The sequence below is a fragment of the Pituophis catenifer genome, unplaced genomic scaffold (assembly GCF_029215685.1).
Source record: "Pituophis catenifer annectens isolate HBS135680 unplaced genomic scaffold, rPitCat1.0.hap2 SCAF_2, whole genome shotgun sequence".
Lineage (NCBI taxonomy): Eukaryota > Metazoa > Chordata > Lepidosauria > Squamata > Colubridae > Pituophis > Pituophis catenifer.
Window position 1 is genome coordinate 75147426 of NW_027256882.1, and position 20930 is coordinate 75168355.

The window sequence follows — 20930 nt, forward strand, 5'->3', positions numbered from 1 at the left end:
AGAGAGAGAGAAAGAGAATGAGAGAGAGACAGAATGAGAGAGAGCGAGAGAAAGAGACAGAATGAAAGAGAGAGAATGTGTGTGTGAGAGAGAGAAAGAGAATGAGAGAGAATGAAAGAGAAAGAGGATGAAAGAGAGAATGAGAGAGAGAGAAAGAGAGAAAGAAAGAGAGAGAAAGAAAGAGAGAGAATGAGAGAGAGAGAAAAAAAGAGACAGAGAGGGAATCAGAGAGAGAATGAGTGGGAGAGAGAGAAAGAGGGGGGGAGAGAGAAAGAGGGGGAGAGAGAGAAAGAGGAAGAGAGAGAGAAAGAGAATGAGAGAGAAAGAGGGGGAGAAAGAAAAAAGAGACAGGGGAGAGAGAGGGGGGGGAGAGAGAAAGAGGAAGAGAAAGAGAGAGGAGGGAGAGTGCCTGAAGAACCCCATCCCATCACTGGTAGTCCAGGCGTTTCAAACGGCGCGCTGGCTTTGTATTAGTGGTCTCCGGGATTTAAAATTATGAGCTTTGTGGTCCCTGAGATCCAAAAGGTTGGGGACCTACAAGATCCCTTCCAATTCTATTAATCTGTTAAAGTATGTGACCATGGGAATGCTGCAACAGTTGTAAGTGTGAAAAACAGTCATAAATCACTTTTTTCAGTGCTGTTGTAACTTGAAACAGTTGCTAAACGAACAGTTGTAAGTCAATGATTACCTGTACAGGCACTTTAAATAGCAGCACAGGTAGTCCGCAACATACAACAGTACATTTAGTGACCATTCGAAGTTACAATGGGACTGGAAAAAGTGGCTTATGATCATTTTTTCACATTTATGACAATTGCAGCATCCCCATGGTCACATGATCCAAATTCAGACACTTGGCAACGGACTCACATTTATGACGGTTGCAGTGTCCCATGTAATCCCCTTTTAGGAACTTGTGACAAGCAAAGTCAATGGGGAAGCCAGATTCACTTAACAACTGTGTTACTAACTCAACAACTGTGGCAACTAAGGTGGTAAAATGGGGCAAAATTCACTTAACAAATGTTTCACTTAGCAACCGAAATGTTGGGCTCAGTTGTGGTCGTAAGTCAAGGACTCCCTATATGCAGCAGACAAAGAGGATTCAAAGAGGATCCTATTCAAAGAGGATATCCTAGCTGCAGAAATCTCAACTTTTGCAACAAACGCTCACAATTTCTCTCACTCTGTGCCCAAGGCTTAGCTACCTTTCTTCCTCTCCTGCTCTTTACTCTTGGCAAAAACTCTTGATAGACTTTTTTAAAAAGAGACAAGGATAACACTCACGTGCAGTGACATAGCCCAATTAAATGCACTCCCCCCCCCCATTTCTCTTACTGCCAAAGTAACCCCTTTAATCTTCTCTGGATATCTCCAGATCACAAAGAATGTTAAGCACTGATGAGACAGGGCCTGTGTCTGCTCTCTTACATAACAAAACAGAGGCTCTCGGCCAGCTGTGCTACTCTAAGCCCACTGCATTTTTGATAAGGGCTTCTCAAAAGAGGAGTAGCAAAGCAGCAAATTGGTTTTTTTTTTTTTTTAAATGGCCAGTCATCTGTCAACAGCCCAAGACTGCAGCATTTGAGGCCATGTTTAGTGAGCATAGATTAAACTGCCCTTGGAGACAAAATATTAATTATGCCACTGAACTTCCCTTTTGAGCATAGAGGCCATTTCACACCCCATGAACCTTTCATCTAAATCAAAGAACCAGATACAAAACCTGGCAGTTGGAATATCTTTCGGATACCCCTTGGGGAAAAAGCACTGCCCTGGAAGCGATTCGTAACACTGTGCATGTACCACATGCAAGTGTACATGAATAATAATGTTTTCCCCGATGGTTTCAAACATCGCTTTCCAAACAGCATCCCACGGGACTAAATCACACAATGGTTTTCCGGAACTGCGTAATTCCTGAAGTTAAGAACAGTTCACCTATTGGTCAAATCTTACCAATGGACCATTGGTGGTGGGATTCTACTGGTTCGCACCGAGTCGTGTGAACTGGTAGTAATAAAAGCTACCAGTTTGGATGAACTGGTAGTAAAAAAATGCTACCGGTTCGTCTGAACCAGTATTTCCAAAGATCAGCTGTGCTGTGCAATTTATATTTGCTAGAAAGCAGGATTATCTGCTTTCTAGCAAATCTAAATCACGTGGCACAACTGTTTTCCCCCCCTCGCTGTTCTACTTACCTTCTTACGCCTCCTTTTTCTGCGCTGCACGGTAGTGCTTGTGGCGCGCATGCGCATGCAGTGTGCGTTTGGTGCACACCGTGCATGTGCGTGCAGCAAACCAGTGTCATACCTCGGAGGATTTCACCACTGCAATGGACTCTCAAAGGAGCACAGAGGTAGCTTTTAAAAAAGTTTATGACAGCATTGGCACGTTTTCCTGTTTTCCTGGCTTGCTTCCACTTTTCATCAAAAATATTTATTGGATAAAAATGGATTGATTTAATGACTGCCACATTTGCCTCATGACTGTGGTGTTCATTTAACAACCGTGATTTTGCTTAATGACCGCTGCTAAAACGAGCCATGGTGATGCAGTGGGTAGAATGCAGCATTGCAGGCAACTCACTGCCACCAGTTCGATCCTGACCAGCTCAAGGTTGACTCAACCTTCCATCCTTCCAAGGTTGGTAAAATGAAGACCCAGATTGTTGAAGGAAATATGCTGGCTCTGTAAACCGCTTATAGAAGTCTGTAAAGCACTGTGAAGCGGTATATAAGTCTAAGTGTCTATGCTATTACCAAACATCAGGTTAACCTGGAAAGACAGGAGGCAGTGAGGAAGACAATTGCCTCACCTTGACTCTCTTTGATATAAGAAGGATGGAAAGAGAAACTGTCAGAGTTTAGGCAGCGTAACTAGTATTATGAGATAAACCCAGGAGCAAAACACAGCACACAGAGCCTTTAGATAAATAACAGTGGTTTTATCTACAGCTAAATATATACAGACTTATATGTGGTTTAATACCTTATCATACAGCTACTGACACAAGGAAAGCAATGAGATACACAACGAGAGAGAACATGAGGAGAAGGAACGTCCTCTAATGGCTTCCCTTATATAGGCAGCTTCTTACCCAGCTTCTTAAAGTGGCAGTAACCCTGCTACCTCATTCCCATTGCATCAGCTTCTTGTTTCCTCCGCTTACAACCTCTCATCAGCTTACAGCTATTAAATCTACATACCCTGACAGAAACTCTCAAAATTTGTTATTACTCCTTATAACAATATAGTAAAGCCTCATACAGGTTAGTGCTCACTTAATGACTGATTGCTTAGCAGCCATTCAAAGATACAACAGAGCTCCCCCCCCCCCACTGGCAACAATACTTATGACTTGGTTCTGGAGTTCTGATGGCTGCCCCCCTCCCATAATCACATTTTGGGTGCTGGGCAGCTGGCTCACATTTATGACTGTTTCCAGTCACTCTTGGCCACAGGACCAAGATTTTTAGCACTTTCCCCCATTTTTCTGGATTTGAGTCCATTTCAGCAAAAGCATTCATTGGATAAAATGGATCTATTTAATGACTGCTACGTTTGCTTAATGACTGTGGTCTTTATTTAACAACCATGCATTTGCTTAACAACCATTGCTAAAAAGGTTGTAAAGCCAGGTAGAGTCACATGGTGACTTACTTAATGACCACAATTTATGACCATAATTCCAACTTCAATTACAGTCGTAACTCGAGTATTATCTGTACTTCTTATAGTGCGTGTTTCCTCATCTGGCCCACCTCATAGGTCTGATAGCACTTAACAGACCCTCGTATTCTAATATCTGAATTGCAATACATGTGTACACTTCTCTCATATATAATGTTATTTCTTCTCCCCTTTTCTCTGCTTTATTCCTTTTCAATACGTTGCACTGCACTCAGGAAATTCATCCCACCAGGTATCATAAATGTCCATTTCATCATCTTTTTTTCTTCCTTTATTAAGTTTTTTTTTCCTGTTTACTTCCCATATTTTGTGCATGTGTGCATTCCAGTGTCTTTCCCCTGGAATTCTCAGAACATGTGAGAATCATTATTGAGTACATCAAAAAAATGATGAATGAAATATACTCTCACATCTAAACAAGAGGTAAACCTCCATGTCAAGTACTTGTCAAGTACAAATGTAGCTCTTTCTGACTTTGATCCATACGTTCATAGTGGAGAGATAACAGTTAAATCTCTTTTTATGGATTATCTTTACATGGAATCCTCTATCAAACCAGAGTCATTTTCTCATAGCCTTCTTTCTTCTGAATACTTGATCTCTGTTGGGGGTTATAAATGAACCCACACATATTTTCATACTCTTTGAATTTATATAAATCTACTATACTATGTTTTCTATATTTGGCTTTTGCCATACAAAATGTCTAAAGACAATTATGTGAAGGGGAGGAGATTCTAAATAGAGCAACAATGAGTCAAATTAACTGTAAGTAAAACAACTATTTTACATACACAAAAACAAAGTTACTGATATTTATCCTACTACCATCATTCCAAATGTACCTTAAAACCAGCCTTCATTTTCTCTACTTTGTCTTTACCATCTGCAAATCTCTGACAACTTTATTTAGATGATTTTTTAAATATGCTTCTGAGTCAAATGTTTGGAAAGAATACTTTGAAAAAAATACTGTCTATTTTTCAGCCAGTAGTGTATAAAATGTCTTATTTCTTTCCTCAAGCTATAAAAAGTAATTGGTATAGTATCCAATCTGTTGGCTCAGCTATCCTTGAAGATGTCTAGACTGTAGTGACCAGTCTCACTGTTGCTTAAAGAGACCAAAAACCACTAACGCTTCTGGAAAATCTTTTTGTGTAACCTTACAATGGCAATGCTTAAACTGTACTAATTACATCAATATGAACAAGATGTTTCCAAGCTAAATACTGTTCCATATTTTGTCCTAGCATATTTTGCAGTTGTGTTTGGGATGGAATCATGATCACATGAAGTGTTAATACCACTTTATAATGCCTTGGTAAGACCACACTTGGAATACTGCATCAAGTTTCAGTCACCACAATATTAAAAAAGATGTTGAGCCTCTAGAAAGAGTGCAGAGAAGAGCAACAAAGATTATTAGGGGACTGGAGGCTACAACATATAGAAGGTTGCTGAAATTGGGTATGTCTACAGTAATTTAATGAAAAGAAGGACCAAGGGTGACATGATAGCAGTGTTCCAATACCTAGGGGGCTGCCACAAAGAAGAGGAGGGGGGGTCAACCTGGTCTCCAAAGCACCTGAAGGCAGAACAAGGAGCAATGGATGGAAACTAATCAAAGAAATAGCCAACCTAGAACTAAGGAGAAATTTCCTGATAGGTAGAATAATTAATCAGTGGAACAACTTGCCTCCAGAAGTTGTGAATACTCTAACACTGGAAGTTTTAAAGAATTGGACGACCATTCTACCTGAGCAGGTGATTGGACTAGAATAACAGAATAACAGCATAACAGATTTGGAAGGGACCTTGAAGATCTTCTTGTCCAACCCCCTACTCAGGCAGGAAACCCTATACCCGTGATGACAAAGTTTTTCCGGACTGAATGCCAGAAGCGAACCCCCCAAAATGCAATGTGTGCACCCCCTGCATTCAGACCACTCCCTGTGCATGCGTACGTGCCCCCCCGCACGCACCTCACCCCCGCACATGCACAGCAGAGACCCGATGACCAGTTGGCCGGCAGGAAGCATACATGCATGTGCGGCCCAGCTAAACTGGGGCAACAGGTGCCATAGGTTCAGCATCACAGCCCTATACTATTTCAGACAAGACCTCCAAGGTCCCTTCCAAATCTGTTATTCTATTAATAAGCTTTTCTTGTTCACATGAACCCAAGGTATTAAAACTTAAGATGAAATTCCCAGCAAGAGCAAAATCCTTTTAATGTACAATTGTTGTCATATTAGTATCATTTAGTCTCCTTGAATATAGCTAAATTTTGTTATAGTGCTCGTAAAATTTGGCAGACTTTTATTATCCATTAATGAACTCACTACGAATTGTAATATTTTATCTTCTTTTGTTTACACATTAACTTCATTTTTACTGTGTCTTTGTTTGCAGTTCTGGTCAGTGACCTTAATAAAAATATTCTTTTCTAATAAAATTGCTGGGCAAAATTGCAGGTGTGTTTCCCAGCTGTAATAAAGTCATTGCATATATCTATGTTGCAACTACGAAGCTGAATGCCATAATATTAATTTATACAAGAATTAATAATGCAGTTATGCTGAAGTATTTGTTATGGAATGCCACTGGAGAATTATATTCCAACCATTAATTTATTACATACAGCTAAGTTCCATGGAAACCAAGAGAATGCAAATCCATGTTTTGTAGGCAAAATGCACTGGGAAGGCAAACATTATCTCATCATAAAGTTAAATAAATTGGATAAAATTATCTGTGAAAGAAATATTAGGTGTGTGGAAAAGAAAGACACTGGGGTTGATAAGTAAACACAAAGTGAAAAGGAAATTTTCTTTTGAGGGAACTTTTTACATGAAGTCTTCACAGAAAGACGACTGGAAAACATCTTATATTTAACCTTTCTTTCTAAAATGATAGATGAATTGTTTATCCTTTCAATGGGGCCCATTCAATCATCACAGGAAGACTTCAAGAAATATGGCATTAGCATGATTACTCCAGTCCATCAGCCTTGCTCTCTTCCACAATACTCCATTCTGTTCCAACTTCCATTTATAGTTCTAGTTTTTCTTATTCAATTAAATCTCTTGGCCAATTATCATGGCCAGTTCTCATTGAGCTGACTTGGGAATTTGCCATTTTACAATATTATCATTATGGTAACCCTGAAGCTGTTGAATCATCAGGTTTGTATATGGATGGTATCTTTTTGGCTTCATAAGCACCCATATTCATATTTTGGAAATTTGTACTCATATTTTCCAAGCCAACGAAATTAATCAACAGGCATTTAGCACTTTGAGCTGTCTCTGTTCAGATCTAGAGCAGCCAAAGAAACGCAAGTGACAACTTCTACTCAGGGAAGACACAAGCTGATTCAAAAATTGCATATTTGGTCATTGGTGAGGACATGGAATGAGGGATATCAAAATAGTTTATGATGATGACCACAACTGCAGCGTTAAAATTGTGGGCATGTGTGTAAATAAAGAGGATGGGTGACCTCCAACCCTCAAAGATAATTTGCCTGCTGTTACCATATTTTCAATATATTACTTCAGAGGAAAATAACATTTCTTTCAAATGAATGCTAAATTTACTTAAACTGACTGACCACTTTTATATGGCAAAAACATTTTGGAAAAAAATCTCTTGTCCCTCCAATGTATCCCTTAACCATGTCTTAGAAATAAAGAATATAGAAGTACTCAATAATATAGGAAGAACGGGAAATGCTATATTTTTACTTTTCAAAACCTATTATGCTTTTCCACAAACAATATTGATCCCCAAACAGCTACCTAAAACAAGACAGCCATAAGTGTGTGGAGTCCAAGGTCTCCAATTCAGTGGTGAAATCCAAATTTTTTTACAACCTGTTCTGTGGGCATGGCTTGGTGGGCGTGGTGTGGTTTGGTGGGCATGGCAGGGGAAGGATACTGCAAAATCTCCATTCCCACCCCACTCCTGGGGGAAAGTTATTGCAAAATCTCCATTCCCACCCCACTCTGGGGCCAGCCAGAGGTGGTATTTGCCAGTTCTCCAAACTACTCAAAATTTCTCCTACCAATTCTCCGAACTGCTCAAAACTTCCACTACCGGTTTTCCAGAGCCTGTCAGAACCTGCTGGATTTCAGCCCTGCTCCAATTCCATAATCGCACCACTGGGCATATCTGGGACCAAAGATCTCTAGAATTTTGCAGACCTTCATGAAATATAAAGTTTCCTTTCAAAGACAACATAGTGGACTGGATCCTTTTGCTGTGGCACTGAGTGATAGAATTCATAGATCTCTTTTTTGAAACTTGGCAATTTTCAGATGTGGGGACTTCAACCCCCAGAATTCCCCAGCCAACATCTTAAAGCTACCAACTTTGAAAAATACTGATCTACTGCACTCCCTTGGTTAATACTCATTTACGTGATATTGCAATTACCTATCCCAATCATAAAGGGCACAGGTGCAGCTCGTCTAAGGATGAACAATCACAAGTGCATGTGCTAATTTGTTGCACAGAGAAAAGGGGTTGTTTGTGAACCATTCATTGCGGCTTCCCACCCTTGGAGTCTTTAATGGGACCCCCGATTGCGTATGAATTCTGGACTTCTTTTTGCCTCTCCTGAGTACTCAGTAAACACACCATAATAGATTCTCTCTCTCTTTCTTCCTCTGTGCCAGAGCAACAGCAAACAAGCTGAAAAAAAAGGAATTTCACTGAGCCTATCAGTGATTGCTATAGAGCACTGAAGAGGCATAAAGCGCTTTGAAATTTTTCATCTTCCTTGTCATCACAAGAGCTGAGCATCATAATTTGTCTCGAGCACCAAAATTACTAAGATAAGTATTCATTGTAGCACTGGTTTTTTTTAAAAAAAACATGCACACATTCAAATAGAAGGTAATTTCTTCCTTCCGCCGCTCTCCCCACCCAATCTATACATGCACATGCCCGAGGGACCGACTTAATGAAGGGTTAACCGCTTTAAGGAATAATACTTAGAATTAGAAATAGGATTAACACTTGGGGAGAGGAAATGATTGGCTACTACAGTGTAATGGCAGGGCAGAATAAAAGTGTAAATTACAATTACCTAGGGAAATATTTACCAAATGGAGCTGAGCGGGACCAGGTTTGAAACTGAGATTTAGGTATGATTATTGTCACAGTGTGTAAGATTTTTTTTTTCCACTGAAAGCTGAAGAGAAGAAAAACAAACAGCTTGCAAGTGTACTTAAAGTAGCAACAACTTTCTCTTCCAGGGCTGTGTGTGTCTCTATGCGTGCGTATGAGAGAGAGAGAGGTAGATCCAAGCTACAGCTCTTTAAGCCAAGGTTTATTAAGTGATGCCATTATGCATGTAATTTACAGCAGAAACATCTTAAGCAAAATGTACATTAATAGTCACATATTTCTCTGTTCTGAGGCTGCAGTTTTTCTCTAGCAGCATAAGATATTTATTTTATGTACCGTGTAAGAGGGTGACACCTACTGGATCCATTCAAAGAGTACAAACTCAGAGTGGGACATGCCAATAGGAATAATTGGCTCAATTTGGGATCTAGTCAAAGGGAGAGAAGCCCCTGTACTAGGCTCACAAAGAGCATTTTAAAGCTAGCAATAAAAATAGTCTTTCTTGATAAAGACCTGCAATTTAATTTTTCCTGGTTCCCACAACTCAGAAGAAACCTGTTGGCACCTTTACCAAGTAACACATTTGATTAAATGATTACTCTGCCCTTTTATTTTATTATTTATTTTATTTCTACCTTACAGGCATAAAGAAGCAAAGATAAAATATTATATTCAATAAAAAATAAAGTTGGCAGGAGCCTGTTTTCATTTCAGGGGAGGTTCAGAATTCTGCCAATCAAAGGGGATGATTGATTTTACATTGAACACTAGAAAGGGGGAAAATATAGGTTCTGAAACTATGGATTTTAATATTAGAGCAAAATCTGAATACTTCTCTTGTTTTCTGATGTATAGATGTGTATTGAGTACAAATACTTATGATCTGTGAAAGATGGACAGACCCATTTCATGTCCTCAAGACTGCCCTATCAAATTTTGGCCACAAAATAGCAATTGTCTGCAACATATTTTTAGTGTGTGTAGAGGGGGTTATTAATGAGAGTTCTAAAATGTCTTCCTCCCCTTCACCCCAGGCTTTTAACACACTTTTGTGTCATGTCGAATGAATAACCCTCCTCTCATCTCCCCCATCGCCAGTAAAAAAGACCAACAATCTCAGCTTCCTCACACCTAATGAAGTTACTACATTACTAGGATTCCTTCTGCAGCCAGAAAAAGGTAGAGAAGAAGGGGAAGTAGCACCTGCCACCTTAAGCCAAAAACCTGTCTATTCCTAACCTCTACTACTACTACCTCTACTACCATTTTGGCCTAATTAGCTGGCAGTTTCCTTTGCAGTATACCAGCTCCCCAAATTAAAGTCAAATGGAGGTGGAGCACCTGGTACAAGGTTGTTGTCTGATTAGTTCCGTCCATTTCATGAGCATCACTTGTCTTCCTGAGCTCTATTGTACTGAGTAAAGTGCGTCATTTTTACAATTGTTGTAAAATGTATAGTTGAACCTTGGTGGTGCAGCAGACTAAAGTGCTGTAAGTAGCATTTAGCTGCCAGCTGCCTGCAATTACTGCGAGTTCAATTCTCACCAGGCTCAAGGTTGTCTCAGCCTTCCATCCTTCCGAGGTAGGTAAAATGAGGACCCGGATTGTGGGGGCAATAAGTTGACATTGTATAAAAAAGAACACCACTTGGGGGGGGGGCAAAGCCCTATTAAGCAGGTATATACAAAAGTATGAAGGCTATTGCTTAATGCATTGTAAGCCGCCCTGAGTCTCCGGAGAAGGGCAGCATATAAATCTAACCAATAAATAAACAATAAATAAATAAGTCAGATATGAAGTGACAGGAAGCAGTTGTAGGCAGTTGCTGGGAGCATGTGGAGCTGACAGGCAAGCTGGTGGGAAGAAATTAGCAGATGAGGGGTGAGATAATTCTGAGAAGAGAGGAGTTAAGCATCTCAACCACCATGTGTTATGCATATGCTGGCAAGCAGAGAACAAGGAGCAGGTAGACAACTCCTACTTCTGTGCTTAAGAGTTGGAACACTGCATCTTGAATTTGCCCCATGGATACCAGCATCAAACTTTTCAAGCATCTGCTCTATGGTTAATCCCTCTCTGTTAACTTTTTGTTCTTGTTCTTTGCTATGAACCAGGATGCAGCCTATGCCACCCATGTGAACCCTCTACAAATTGCCAAATGGAAGTATTTCATTTAAAAAAAATAGTGAGACTATTAAACACATGGAAAGTGCAGCAATTTTATTAGCTGTAAGTCACTAATACTAAAATGGAACTTTAAATTTGATTTTTGTTTATGCTTTGTTTATGAATAGGAGATGCAGTGGGCTAGTTAGTCAAAGCACAATGCAAAACAGAGGGTCAAAGCGCTTACAAGGTTGCCTTGCCTTACCCAAATCAGTTTTAGGCAGTAAAATGTTGACCTCCACTAGAGGGCAGCAATGTGTTCCTCTTCTTTATTCCTTAGCTGCCCTCTAGTGGTTATCTGAAATTTTCCAGCCTAGAACTGGTAACCCCTTTAGATTTTATATATCACGCTGGAAAAGTGTCCTATGAACAAATGTTTGTGGATGCGCTTCTGTTCAGGTCTTCTCTGGCCATCTCTTTTTCCTCCAATAGATAGCTAGAATTCTGACTCACTCTCCATGCTCAAACTTAATTGACTTATTTAGATGTGAGAGTTCATACTTAATGAACCAATTTTGGAGCAGTAGATTAAAGCCACTTCTCAAAAATTAGAGTTTCACAAAAGACATGTAACCTTGTTAGACCTAGTACTTGCCTTTTGAGGGACTCTGGCTTGTTGATGTGTATTGTTTAGAGATTTGGAATCCACTCAAATGCTACATTCTGTAGCCTTTATGCAGTCTAAAAATGAATATGCATGATCATCATTCAGCATAGAATGCAATTTCCCACATTGTTGTAATGATTTTAATCAAGCCTGGTTTGCATTAGTCTCTTTCTTAACATTAAGGCATTTAATCACTGTGAAGGAGGTGAGGAGGTGGGGAGAATGCCATTCATAGTCTTCAGCCTTGTCTGAATGCCCAGGTTTCTGTCTGGTGCCTTGTGCCAACTTCGATTTCAATGCGTAGTCCTTATTTACCAGAGTAACTGTTAGCAGAAAAAGATCCACGTGACTGCTTCACAACTCTTTAGTTTGGTCCTTGTGATTGTACACCGAAATAACATTGAAGCAAACACTCAGAATCAAAGCAATGCTCTAGGAAATTTGTAAGGTCCCAATTGTGCACAACTAGAAGTCAACAAATTATATGAGCACTGTAGATTCCAGCTGGTTTTGTAGAACTCCATTATATTTCGTGCACTGTGTGGTACTGTAGCTTTTGATATTCTTAAAGAACTGACAGCATCTATTTCCTTTCAAAGAGAGCTGCTTTCAATTTAGCGGCATTCAGCAACCTGCAGATTGGAGTCTGCAAGGCACTCTTAAGAATATCACTTTCAGATGACTGATGTCTTGCAGGTGGTTTTTGGACAGAACCATGAAAGACAGCTGCTGTAAAACCTTTGATGAGCCTAAGTAGAACAACATCAAAAAGCATGCTTTCTTTTGAGCAAACACATGAAAGCACAGAACTGGCGGACAATGTCACAGCCCAGAATTCGTTTTCATTAGCAGGCACAAGCCAAGGGGAGGCAAGCTGACTGCTTTACAGATAGAAATGTACATTGCAGAGGAACAGAGACAATATATTAATAAAGATATGGATTGGTTTGAAACATAATTTGATCATATTCGCAGTTTTTTTTTTTTAAAGTATTGTCTCCTTGACTCTAGTTTAAATCCTAATGGTTATGTATTGGAAGGAAGGAAGGGAGGGAGGGAGGAAGTATTTCCAATTATCCCTGTCAATTTCCCACAAGGAAACAATGTGTGGAAGCTGGCTGGAAGTCAGAAGTCACTCCTGCTCCCACTGCTTTCCTGCCTTTTGATGGTAATTTTGTTTTCCTGTTTGGATATAGAAATACTTCTGAAATGATGAGTCAAGACTTTAGGAGAAACCCTTCCATACTTCCACCTCTCACAATACTAGACAACACAGTATCAACAGTAGAGACCTTCAAATTTCTAGGTTCTACCAGATCGCAAGATCTAAAATGGACACCTAACATCAAAAACGTCATCAAAAAGCACAACAAAGAATGTTCTTTCTGCGCCAATTCAGGAAGCTCAAACTGCCCAAGGAGCTGCTGATACAGTTTTACAGAGGAATTATTGAGTCTGTCATCTGCACCTCTATAACTGTCTGGTTTGGTTCTGCAATCCAACAAGACAGACACAGATTTCAGAGGATAATTAGAACTGCAGAAAAAACAATTGCTACCAACCTGTCTTCCATTGAGGACCTGTATACTGCACGAATCAAAACAAGGGCTGTGAAAATATTTACAGACCCCTCATATCCTAGACATAAACTGTTTCAACTCCTACCCTCAAAACGACGCTATAGAGCACTGCACACCAGAACAACTAGACACAAGAACAGTTTTTTCCCAAACGCCATCACTCTGTTAAACAAATAATTCCCTCAACACTGTCAAACTATTTACTAAGTCTGCACTACTATTAATCTTTTCATCATTCTCACCACCCATCTTCTTCCACTTATGACTGTATGACTGTAACTTTGTTGCTTGTATCCTTATGATTTATATTAATATTGTTTCCTGATTGCTTATCTGTTCCCTATGACTATCATTAAGTGTTGTACCTTATGATTCTTGATGAATGTACACTTTTCTTTTATGTACACTGAGAGCATATGCACTAAGACAAATTCCTTGTGTGTGCACTTGGCCCATAAAAATTCTATTCTACTCTATTCTATCAACAAGGCACTACTTTAATATCTAAAATGTGATACTTAACTCTATGTACAGTATAAAAATTCATTTAAAATAGGCTTAACCGTTGCAGCATTGTATCATATTATATATATTGTAAACTGCTAGATTCACTTGGTTGAAATAGGCAGCTATAGAAATTGGATGGATGGATGGATGGATGGATGGATGGATGGATGGATGGATGTTATTTCTTTGAAAACTTCAGCAAAAGGTGAAGTGCTTCAACTTTGCAGAGACTGAATCCTAAGCTGCTTGAAAATTGATCCCTGACTTGCTGTGATGACACATGGCGTCATAGGTGGTATATGACTCTTTATACATTAGCATGCGTGAACAACAACAAAACTTCTTTTTTGTTGTAATAGTTCTGAGGGAAATGAAACTTATTTCTACTTCCCCATGTATTTTCTTTCTGGTTTAGGGGTGTTTTTGGAAATTGGTCAAATTATATATTAAAGAATTAGTATGTATCCATGGCTACATACTACATTCTGAAAACAAGCTTGGGATAACACAAATAATTACTTTAAAGAATTAGTGGAAATTTTGTTGAGGGCTGCTAGAATGCCCATGGCTAAACACTGGAAAGATAAAACTGAAATGTTGGAACTCCAAAATGTTTGGCACATTATCATAGCTGAGAAATTGACCGTACTCTCTGATCAAATTAAAGCCTTCTCAAATACATGGTCTGATTTTATGTCTTATGCTAACCAGAGCAACCATAATTGTTTTATACCAGATGAATATATTAAAGCAGGAGGAAATATTAAGAAATTATTAATATGTGCATTTATTTAATTTTCTTCCTTTTCAACTCTTATATGTACAGATAGTCCTTGACTTACATCAGTTTGTTTAGTGACCATTCAAAGTTACAAAGGCACTGAAAAAAGTGACTTATGACCGTTTTTTTCTCTTATGACCCTTGCAGCATTCCCATGGTCATGTGATTTAAATTTTGATCCTTGACAACTAGCTCATATTTATGACAGTTGCAGTGTCCCAAGGTCATGTGATCACCTTTTGTGAACTTCTGACAAGCAAAGTCAATGAGGAAGCCAGACTCACTTAACAAATGTGTTACTAATTTAACAACTGTAGTGATTCACTTATCAACTGTGGCAAGAAAAGTCATAAAATGGACCAAAACTCAGTTAACAAATTTCTCACTTAGCAACATAAATTTTGGGCTCAGTTGTGGTTCAGGAATACCTGTATATGTGAAATTTTATTGTTTTTATATAGCTTTTATAGTTATTGGAATTTTTCAAAATGTTAAAAAATATATTATTTTTTATATTTATTTTTATGGTGCTGATTCTTCAGTGCTTCCTGATTTCCTTTCTTTGCATATAATTTTTATTAAAACTTTTAAACAAGAAAATAAAAACTAACACAAATTAATATAAAGTAAAGTAGAGAAAGGAAAAAGGAATAGAAAGAGATCAAACCCAAAGCAAAAAAGCAAGAAAAGGTAAAGAAAAGTAGAAAAAAGACCAAAAAAATGAAGACGTGCTTCCAATATTCTTCACAGCAGTTAAAGGTACACAAACATACTTTAACCTCTTTCTAAAGTTACATCACATTACTCTTCTAATAATATTAAATAATAAATAATAACAAATCATTGACAACTGTAGCCTTCTTTTATTGTTATCTTGATCTAATTTTAAATTCCCTTTGATAATTTTCCAATAAGTCCTATACATCAGGGGTGAAATCCAGCAGGTTCTGACAGGTTCTGGAGAACCAGTAGCGGAAATATTGAGTAGTTTGGAGAACCGGTAGTGGAGATTTTGAATAGTTCAGAGAACCGGCAAATACCACCTCTGGCTGGCTCCAGAGTGGGATGGGAATGGGGATTATGCAGCATCCTTCCCTTGGAGTGGGGTGGGAATGGAGATTTTTCAGTATCCTTCCCCTGCCACACCCACCAAGCCATACCACGCCCACCAAGCCACGCCCACAGAACCAGAAGTAAAAAAAAATGGATTTCACCACTGCTATACATCAACTATTTTTCTTTATTTGCGATTTCCTTTCTATAATACACTTCCTGAGCTGAGATCCATGAAGTTGTTTTCAGGCACAACCTGAATTTATATCTGTTCCATATTCTTAATTAGGCATATCTAATGAAATGATTTTTAAACTTCACATTAACTTTAACTTGATTATACCATAAATACCATGCCATCCAAATTTCAGTTCATGAAATTCTAACTGTAAAAGGTCTCTTGTTTCTCAGCAACATCATTCTTTCATCCAGACTAAACAAGCAACAAAATACAATTTCAATCCTGGTAAATCCTTTGCATCTTGTAATAATGTCTCCTGCTTTTCCTGATAATGTCTCCTGATAATTAAGAATTTGCTCAGCGTTTCCCCTTTGTCCTGTTCTGTTTTTATGAGGTTGCTAATATGAAGTCACTTTCTTTCTTCCTAGGCACAATCATACAAAGCACATCATCTTTGACTACAGTGGTACCTTGGTACCCATCATTAATTGGTTCTGAGAGGCGCAATGGGTACCAAAAATGATAAGTACCAAACAAATTTTTCCCATAAGGAATAATGTAGTGAGTTACAAGGCAGCTGACACCGACAAGTTCTAACTTATGCATTGAGTACCAAACAAATGATAAGTACCGGGACACAATATTCACATCAAAATGCATTGAGTACCAAATTCGATGAGTTTCAAAGCAGTCGAGTATCAAGATACCACTGTATATTGTTGATAGGATGTGGCTAACTAGGTGATAGGCTTGTCCTTATGATATATTGCCTATACAGGTATCTCCTTTCTGTTCTAATTATAAAACCTACTTCTCAATTCCTTGCTCATGTCAAATTCCCATTTGCAGAAACATGCACACCCAAAAGTTTCTAGCCATTCTGCTAGCCATTCTTGGTGGACTAGATCATAAAATCAACTGTACGAGATAGATAAAACTACCTTGACATTGACTATAATAACGGAATCTTGCAAGCGGGGTGAAATCCAGCAGGTTCTAACAGGTTCTGGAGAACTGGTAGCGGAAATTTTGAGTAGTTCGGAGAACCGGCAAATACCACCTCTGGCTGGCCCCAGAGTGGGGAGGGAATGAAGATTTTGCAATACCCTTCCCCCAGGAAGGGAGGGAATGGGGATTTTGCAATAACCTTCCCCTGCTACATCCACAGAACCGGTAGGGAAAAATTTTGGATTTCACCTCTGCTTGCAAATCTGATTGTGCTGTACTTTCTCTCCTTCTAATAGTTTGTTGAATTAGGGAAGTGTCCTTCTGAGATACTTTCAAAAAATACCAGCATGTTCTAGATTTTAAAAAATGCTTTGGCCCCATTTGCCTAGGTCTCTGATGACGAACTTATGGCACGCATGCCACAGGTGGCATGCAGAGCCATCTCTGCAGGCATGTGAGCCTTCGCCCAGCTCAACTCCACCCCACATGCGCATGCGCCTCCCACCAGTCAGCTGATTTTCGGGTCTCTGCTGCGTATGTGCAGGAGGTGGGGCACATGGGGGAGACATGCACGCATGCCCGGGGGGTGGGGTAGGGTCGCGCATGCATGCATGGGTGTGGGGGGGTTGCGTGCGCATTTAAGGGGGGTGGGGGAGCGCGGGGGTCATGGGGGAGCACACCACACCACACATCGGCCCGTTTTTGGTCCTAGGAGGCTGCGGGGAGGCCTGCTAGACCCAAAACGGGGCACGGGGGGGAGCACACATTGCATTATGAGTGCAGGCATCCACGCATGCTTTTGGCATGTGACAACAAAAAGGTTAGCCATCACTGGCCTAGGCAATAGTAGCTGTACATCTTGGTCAAAGTCAAAGTCACCTTCCTTCCTCCCTACATCCTCCAAGAAACCAGTCAGACTCTTTAGAACAGGGGTCACAGTCATTCGAAGCCAGGGCGTAGAAGTGGTGGGCGAGTGAGCAAGCACAATCCCCACTTGTGGAAGTAGATAAATGGAGCTGCACGCAGGCTTGTCAGCCACTCATGCAGAACCATCCCCTCTCTCCCTCCCCACCCCCACCCCGCCGGTCTGCACAGCTGAAAAGGTTGGGGTACTCTGCTTTAAATGCTCTCAATAACCAAAGAAGAAGGCAGGGAATCACGTAGAAGAAGGCATACCTTCATATAACCTGGACCGAAACCACTTAGGACTTTATTACCAGCACTTATACTTCAACCTGAAACAAATTATCAGTACCTTGAGTCATTATAATTTCTCAGTTTCAAGTCCACTTTTAGCTGTGGAAGTTCAATGGGTGACTTTAGGCCAGGCATTAGATGCCCTTGGTCATAAGTGTGCAGTAATGGGATGCATTGGAAGAAGGAGGGCAATATGTATCTTAATGAGTTTATGGAGAATGGCGAGATGTAAGCCTAACAATAAACTAACAAGTTTCCATACAAAAGCAGCCTCATGTAGAGAGAATTGCAGTAATCAAAACTGGAGCGTTACTAGCACATGCAGTCAGTTTTTAAATCATTTCTTTTCTTGGAAATTCACAGTGGGAATATTTTGTGTTCATCATTATCTTAGAACTTGAAAACATCAGAATACAACTGAAACACTCAAATAGTAAAGCCAAACAGTTCAGCTGCCTCCTTCTTCAATTACTCAGAAGTGAATCAAAAGACTGTAGGCAATGTGGCAATTACAAGACTGCGAAGATTGGATATTCTGAATTTATAGGAGGCCAAACAGAGAAAACACACACTTTTAAGACCTATGAAATTAATAGCTCTGTGAATTGAGTTCAGCAGAGGGAACCTGAAAATAAGTGTTGGAAAGGATAGCAAAATATTTAGAAGGAGTCTTGTGTCTTGTTTCCAAATTATTCGGTCCCCCAAATACTGTCTCTCTACGGATAGCATTGAAATTCTATGAAATTCAGGCTGGAGTGTATTGGGGCCCAAAGGGTGATTCTATTTCCTTGGGCTCCAAGCTAAATCAACTTCCTAAAGGTCATCTTTGCTTCGTTTTTTTTTTCCAGTGACAAAGACACAGGAAGCTTCAGATGCAGAACTTTCACATCTAATTTGGTTTTAAAATAAAGATTGTTCTGTACAATAATGCAGAAGTTGGAACAACAGCAACTGCAACAAAAACCAGACATAATTTCTTAAATCCAATAAAAGTTAGTCCTTTTGTTTAGTGATTGCCTTGTACAGCAACTGTTTGTTGTTAACAATAGAGATGAAAAAGTAACTTTACAACCTTCACCGGTATGTAAAGGAAAGGAAACTTATAGGATAAGTACAATCACAGTTTCACCTAGCAACTAATTTGCTTAACAGCAGAGTTGCCAATCCCAGTCCCAGGATTACCTGTATTTTACATCTCACAATATGATATGAACGTCTAACAAAATGTTTAGGTAGCATAATACAAGGGGAGATAATCTTTAGTTATACTTTCCATGTGGCAGCACAAGGGGAATGCCAGCCATTAACCATTTTTAAGAAGGCAAACTTATGGAACGGTCTTTTCTGCTCTTTGCCAATCCATAGATTTCTCTTTAATGCTCCTTTGTCTTTTGAAGAGACAGGTCGGCAAGCTCTCGAAGAACATAGCTGCAGTTGTCTTTCATTTGATTTTTTTTAAAAAAAGGGCCAATTGGATCTCTGACAAAAAAAATTGCTTCTGGTTGGTTAAGGGACTTTAGCAGGCAGCAAGGGCAATGTTTATAGGAGCCATGTTGCCTATTCTTGCAATAATGGGTAGGACTTCCTTCTTGTTTCCACAGTACTTCTCAAGAGAGCCGTTCTGCATACCCAGTTTGCATTAATCTGGGATCTGTGCCATGTCTCAAGGTCTCATGATACTGGAACTCTTTGGCAGCTCCTCTGAATAATCTCTGCCTTATGCAACTTTAATACACTGGTGTAGGCTTTCAATGGCCAGTATCTGTTGGAGATCTGTTTGGCTTCAGGTTTTAGTAACCGTAGTCTACATAACAATTTTTTTGATGTTTTGCCAGTAACTGTGATTGGTATTTTCAGAGGCAAGAAAGTTGGCTATAGCACTTAGCGCTTAGCAATAGCACTTAACCGTAGATTTATATACTGCTTCACAGTGCTTTATATCCTGTGGTGGGTTTCTACCACTGGAGTGCCAGTGGCAGGAGGCTCCAGCCACTCACCCAGACGTCATCACGGACACTCTGTGCATGCGCAGAAAGTTCTGTGCATGTGCAGAAGTGCCACATGTGAGCGAAGCATGTGCACATGTGCACACTCACAGTTCCAAACAGGTAGCGAAGGTAAGTGAAAACCCACTACTGTTTACATCCCTTTCTAAACAGTTTACAGAGTCAGCATATTGCTCCCAACAATCTGAGTCCTTATTTTACTGATCTCGGAAGGATGGAAGGCTGAGTCAACCTTAAGCTGGTCAGGATCGAACTCCTGGCAGTGAATAGTGAGTTACCCTGCAATACTGCATTCTAACCACAGCACCACCATGGCCCTTAAAGATAGGAAGCCAGTAAGTCCCTGCTTTGTTGCTTTGATCTACATAGTAATTCATTCATGATTTCTGACATTTATTTCCTATTTCGCTTAGTGCTGCCATCTTTCCATTGTCAACAGATGTAGATGCTTTGCTTTGTACGCTGATTCATCTCCAAGTGAAAGCCCTTTTCTTCAACTATCATTTGCCAGTGCTGAGATCCACAGAGGCAAATAAAGCACTTTCCTCTGAGTTTTGATCGAGCTTTGTTATCTGATGAACTACTAGCACCCTTTGAACCTTGTAACTCAGCTTTGTTTACTTTTTGCTCCAGCTCAATTATTTTTCTTTTTGTGTTGTATCTGGTTTAGCTTTTGGTCTTTGTAAAGCAAGAAAGTTAATAGTAACTTAGCAAAATGGAAGCGGGCCCTTGAAACTATCATCATGTTCCTTCCATGTGATGCCATTTAGATAAATGTATTTTTATACAATCAGGTCCATAAATATTGGGACATCGACACAATTCTAACATCTTTGGCTCTATACACCACCACAATGGAGTTGGAATGAAACAAACACAATGTGCTTTAACTGCAAACTGTCAGCTTTAATTTGAGGGTATGTACATCCAACTCGGGTGAACGGTGTAGGACTTACAGCAATTTGTATATGTGCCTCCCACTTTTTAAGGGACCAAAAGTAATGGGACAATTGGCTTCTCAGCTGTTCCATGGCCAGGTGTGTGATATTCCCTCATTACCCCAATTACAATGTGC